The 6,495-nt window shown below is 40.5% G+C and overlaps 1 pseudogene; it reads right to left on the bottom strand.

Moving 5' to 3' along the window:
* Window positions 1-687: 687 nt before the first annotated feature.
* On the bottom strand, window positions 688-2,294 carry LOC105747564 (E3 ubiquitin-protein ligase Mdm2-like; annotated as a pseudogene).
* Window positions 2,295-6,495: the final 4,201 nt, after the last annotated feature.

Genomic DNA, 6,495 nt, shown 5'->3' with positions numbered 1-6,495 from the left:
TTTTTGTTTTTTTTTTAGCTTTTTTGAATATGTAAAACAAGCCATGATATGTCCTTTTTTGTCATGGATGATACAGTCAATTTTAGGTCACAAGGTTCAATGGCACAAAGATGGAAACTAGATTCCATGCATTTTCCTTTATCTTGTGTTTCATTCCTCTCAAACTCTCTGACAGCTTTATTTAATTTTTAAAGAAGCTTTAGATTATATAAATGTTTAATAAAAAATATAGGGGATTCCCATATTCCCCAACTCCTCACCCTAACCCTCCCACACTTTCCCACATTAACATCTTCCATTAGTGTGGTAAATTTGCTACAATTGATAAACACATATTGAGGCATTGTTATTAACAATGTACTATAGTTTCTATTATAGCTTACACTCTGCCTTACCCAATTTTATAGGTTATGACCAAATGTAATGGTCTGTACCTGTCATTGCAATGTCATGCAGGGCAATTCCAGTGCCCCAAATGTCCCCATAGTATACCTATTCTTCCCTCTCCCTCGCCTCAGAACCTCTGGTGGCCACTATCTTTACATCAATGATAAGAGTTCTTCCATTGCTAGAATAATATTAAGTCTATAATAGAATAATACTAAGTCTACTTTAGTCCATTGTTCACTCCCCAGTCTTGAGGATTTCAGGATGGTGATCCCACTCTGCTTCTACTTGAGAGGGGGCTTAAATCCCAATGGGGAGATGGCTGACATCTTCTTGATTGGTATAAATGTTGCTACTAGAAGTTGATGGCTGAGAATAGCCCTCATTTTCTTGGGATTGGGAGGCTTGTGTGATTTTATTATTTTCCTCTGTCATTTTTCTGAAATCAGGAACATTAAAGACCTCTTCTACATGTGTTGAGTTTTCAAGTATGGCTTTCCCAGGTATTTTCCCTTTATTATTTCCTTTATATTCAGGAAGTCAATTCTCACATCTGTTGTAATGCATTTCCACAAGGGAAGGATACATTTCATTGCATGAAGTACATTTCTCGCAGAGAGCCAAGGAAATTTCAGGATCTTCTTCAGATGAGTCTGTATCACTTTCCACTGCTTGATATACAATAACTTGATAAACCTGATCATCTTCATATGAGAGTTCTTGTCCTTCTTCACTAATCTTCTGAATCAAGAGATTCAACTTCAAATTATACACTGAATTGATCTGAAACTGAATCCTGATTCAACCAATCACCAGAATGTTCATTTAAACCAGTATCAAGATCCAGATTCGATAGTCTGCATTGATTCACTCCTACAGAATCTTTTACACCATATCTTCCTTATTATACATAGAGCAAGACTTTCATCGGAGGAAAAGTAAATTCTAGCAAATTTATGATGCTTTCTATTGTCCATCATCTAAGTCTTCTGAATTTTCTGTCTCACTAATTACTCTCCTTTTAGATGAAGGTCTAAAAATCAAATTTGAGGATGAAGGTTTCTCCTCCTACACCTCTTGCACAAGGTCCCTTTGATGGCTGCCATCTTTTTTTTTTTAAGATTTATTTTATTTATTTCTCTCCCCTTCCTTCTCCCCTGCCCTAGTTGTCTGTTCTCTGTGTCCATTTGCTGTGTGTTCTTTGTCCACTTCTGTTGTTGTCAGCGGCATGGGAATCTGTGTCTCTTTTTTGTTGCATCATCTTGTTGTGTCAGCTCTCCGTGCATGTGGCACCCTTACTGGGCAGCCTGAACTTTCTTTCACACTGGGCAGCTCTCCTTAAGGGGTGCACTCCTTGTGCATGGGGCTCCCTTATGTGGGGGGCACCCCTGTGTGGGGCAGCTCTCCTTGTGCACATCAGCACTGCACATGGGCCAGCTCCACATGGGTCAAGGAGGCCCGGGGTTTGAACTGTGGACCTCCCATTTGGTAGACAGACACCCTATCCACTGGGCCAAGTCAGCTTCCTGATGGTTGCCATCTTGAAGGTGACACCTGTTTTCACTTAGAGATGCACCTGAACCTGATGGTTGCTGCTGGTTGACTACTACCAAGTTTCTGTAGACATTTTTCTGTGTTCTTTCACAGAGGAGCTTGGCACTACAAAAACTCCCCTAGAAGATAGTTTGAACAATATACAATATATTGTTGTTTCTCATCACTTGCTCATAATATAGTGGCCAAGATAAAATATAATGTCTTTCATTGTGTGTGATTTTGTGCACCAACAGACTTTAGCAACTTCAGTAATGATTGTTTTGTTCTAACCAGGGTCTCTGGTTCTGAAACAGGAATCTGTGAGGTGCTCATAGCATATCAGTAGCTAGATAATTGTTGGTATTGAACATTTGCCATGCAGGGTTTTTCATGCCTACAGTGGGATCTTTTGAGGCTCCCCAGTTCTGTTCATGGGGCACATGGAAGCCTTCATGTCAATTTCACACCACTATTGTATTCCAACACATTAGGTTGGGAGTAGGAGATCCCTTGAGGCAAAAGCATCAGATACTGAGCCAGAGGTTCTGACCAGAAAAAGGCTCAGCTTCTTGCTCCATCCCCCTTCCAGTCACTCAGGGCAACACAAGCCCCAAACAAAAGGAACAAAGGTTGCTAATAGCCATGCTCCCCCCTCTTCCTATCTGTCCTCTTGATAGTGGGAGGCCACTGGGGCTGGGAAGCTAAGTGTGGAGGTCCCCCCAACTTCTTGAGAGCCCATATGAATCAGAGCATTCTGCCTTGATGCCTTGAGAGACATGCTTGTTGTCTCTGCTAACTAACAGGGAAAAAGATTAGAGCTCTTCTTTTTTACTTAAGCTCTTAGATGCTCTTATCTTTTTAAACAAAAGAAGCAACATTTGGAAATGTGCACACACATCTTGTGTATTCTCTTATATGTAGCCAGAAATGAAGCAGTTGCTTACAGATAATAAAATGCTTCTCAGTTTTACTACTGTGTGGTTAGACTGGTAAGAGGATGTGCCTGTCCCCTTGAAGCTGGCACATGGTCTGTATGAATGCCCAGAGCCTGGAGAAGCCCTGGGCTCCCACCCAGCTCTTCAGGGTGGCAGTGACCCTCCACCCTGCGATCCTCCCCAGCCCAAGGCTGTGCTACTTATATGTCACCAGGTCCTTGTCTGGTCAGCATCAATGTGAAACACCCTTCTCCATTCTAAAAGATTCTAAAAAGGAATCTTGTGGCTCTTTTAATACTATTACTATGTAGCAAAAGTTTTCTCTTCCTTTCTAGCATGGTATTTTTTGTTTGGGTTTTGTTTTTGTGCTGAAATGACAATTCTCTTTCTTGCTCAGTCAGCCTCGCATCTGTTCTGTATAATATACCATGGCCAGACTCAGTACAGGCTCAGCACACCAGTGTCTTCCCAGCTCATGTCCATGATAAAACAGCCCACTTCCCTCATTGGCTGACCAACCTTGTGGGTTTAAATTATGTGACACGGACAATTTTCCCAAATTGAGTACACTCAGTTTTTCATATGACCCTCATGGTATTCACGATATATGTAGGTTCACAACATAAGATGATACATTATCAATATGATACCTAAATAATAGACTGCATATGCCATCATTTATAACAATGTAACTTCATCAAGAACTTCCCTCTGAAAGTTCTTTTTTCAGATTTGTGCTAACATGTGGGTCAGGGACTAATTCCACAGGCATCATGTAGACATCAGACAAGGTTGTTTTCAAGCACCATTTTTTAAAAGAAAATATTTATTTTGCCCCATAATGATAGCAATGTATGTAATCTCTGCCACAAATCTCAGCCCAAGTCTAAATATTTTTAAGGTGCTATGAACTTAGGGCAGCACTGGGCAGCTTAGCACTTGCTGAAATGTGTTCAGTGTTCAATTATATTTGTGCATATTTCTTTACTGTACAAGGAAAACAACATTTAATTTTCTAAATATCCAGAGAAAGTAATGTAAAACAATGTTTCACTGAGAAATAAGAAAATTTTCTTGTTGTTTTTCAGGGGGTTAGGATTATTTTCTTTGCTCTATTTATTTTCAAAGTTCTTTTGCATTCTCCCTTTCATATATTTCCTTCATTTTACCAAAAGCTGTCCTTTATTCTTCAACCTTGATCTTTTTGTGTTCTAAAAATACCATATTTGCTTAATGAAACCTCAGGGAAATGATAATGCCTCACACACACTGGATGTGTCACTTGTCTTTATTTTATTTGGTCATTAAATTTTTGTTTGGGGGAAGAGACATGCATGTCAACTGCATGGCATATTCCACTTACTAGCTGCCCTCTCCACAAGTATGTCTGAAACATTTCTATAATTGTACAGAAGATGCAAGGAGTACATAGCTTCATTTATATCAAAAAATCAAAGATTGGGTTATTTTTCTTTTAATGTTTACAACCTATTTTCTCCATTTAAGGAGTGCTGCTTCAAGAACTATGTGGTATTACAGAAAAAGTTGGAGATTAGTTTGAGGACTATTTATTGTTATACTCCTTGTCAATCCCCCACTGATTGAAAGAAAAATTGTTCCAGATAGCTTTTCTTATCTTAGGATGTGGTCTTAGTTGGTATTTAAGAAAACCAGTCCATTCTTAGCTTTAAGCTTTCAATTTTAAGAATAAACGCATACAGCAGGAATTTAGAAACTTAAATATGTGCTTAACTTATTGCAGTCATAGTTTCCTCATAAATTCTTTATCAGCTATTTCATGTGCATTAGAAATAACAAGCTGGGCTCCAGTCTTGTAAAGCTGCTGCTGGTTAAAGAAGGATGTGCAGATGCTACCAAGTGTGACATCTGGACCCCACACTGTCATGAAGCCCAAGTCAGGGGAAAGGAACTGAAATAAAATCATTGTCTTTGTAAACATGGGAACCTTTACTCAGCCTTATGAGGTGGGAAGGGAAAGCTAATATTAAAAATCAGCCTTGAAGGGTGGGTGCAACATCATTTGCTTTGTTAGGTGGTTTGGTGAACGTTTTTGCATGTGGGTCTTTCTCTTTTTACAGAGTAGATCGAGGTCCAGCGAAGTTGACTATAAAGGAAGTCAGATATCCCATTAAATTGCTATAAATTAGGAATGTCCCATTGGAGATCGCATCCACCCTACATTATTCAGAGCAGCAGCAGCTGTTTGCTGAGGGAGAAGGTTCTGTGGTGTCCTCATCACCTGCCACCCTGAGAGGCTGCTGCCTGCTCCTCTTTCAACAAAACTGCCACATCCAGCCCTTCCATTCCTCCCCAGTGTGCTTTGCTTTTAGAGTGGAAATTTATAGAATGAATTCCAGCCCTTCATTTCATGACTGTGGCATTGGATGAGCCTCAACTTCAGGGTCACAGTGGTCAGGAGGCACTGGTGGCTGTCCTGAGTACAGTGGCCCTCACTGAGCACCTGCCATCCAGTCTTCAGTCCATGATAAGTGTTGCTGCTGGGGAACCAGAGCTGAGTCTAAGCACTTCACTCATCACACTGCATAAGACAGACACAGGATTTGAGTCCACATCTGGGAGCCCAGTGTCTGGAATTTCCCTTCCTGGGTGTTTCTCAGTCAGCTAATTAAAGTATTTAGAGCAAGCATGCCTATTTTAAATAAGCAGCATGTCTAATATTCATTGTGCTGCTCTAGTATACATAGTATTAACTACAGTCCTTTGAGAAACATGTATCTGCTGTTCACATCTTATTACAGCTACTTAAAAAGATAATCAGCTGTGCCAAAAATAGGATGTTTCTGCTTTCACTTATTTTCTTAGAAGTTTAGGTATTGTTTGTTTGTTTAGTTTTTTAGTCAACAGTGTATTCAAATCAATTTCTGGAAATAGAAAGTTACTGCCTTATATTGTCTAATATAAAGGCATTCCATGAAGTTTGAAACAAGCTAAAAGGACACTGAAGTTCTCCTTCCTTATAAAACTTCAATAATTTTCCTGATGAAATTAAAGAGTGTGGTTGAAGACAGTTGTTCATCCAACTTTTTCTTTCTGGGGAAATGTGGTCTCTTCCTTTTACACTTTTAGAAAAAGGGTCATATTTAAGTAGGTTGGTAAATTTGTGGCTGTGGTTGGGAGACACCAGTGCATGAGCCTGCCTGTCAGCCTGCAGTAAACATAGCCTCGCTCCTTTCTGAGTGATTTAAACTACACAGAAGTCCATTAGAAGGCTCTCTGGAGCCATTGGGCTTCTGTCTTCTCTTCTAAAACTGCTGTGCTCATGACCCTGTATAAATAGCCCTTATTTTGTTTGTCACTGACATAAGAGAGGTTGAATGGGAGGCTGGGTCATGACAAGACTGGGAATCTTAGGGCACAGAATATGCAGAGAGCTTTGTGGTGATCATGGTGTTTGTATGTCAGGGGCACTGTGGACCTCTGTTTAGGCAAGAGGTTCCTGGGAACCTGAGTCCTGCACCCTCTCCCCCATCACTTCCACCTGCACACACATCTGTGGCTCAGTGACACCCTGCAAGTGGGGTCTGGGGTTGGTGTGCTGCTCTGCCAGCTACTTCAGGGGTAACTCCTCTCCTGTCCACCTCTCCTTCACAGAGAA

The sequence above is a fragment of the Dasypus novemcinctus genome, chromosome 7, assembly GCF_030445035.2.
Source record: "Dasypus novemcinctus isolate mDasNov1 chromosome 7, mDasNov1.1.hap2, whole genome shotgun sequence".
Lineage (NCBI taxonomy): Eukaryota > Metazoa > Chordata > Mammalia > Cingulata > Dasypodidae > Dasypus > Dasypus novemcinctus.
This window is presented reverse-complemented; position numbering and strand designations above follow the sequence as displayed.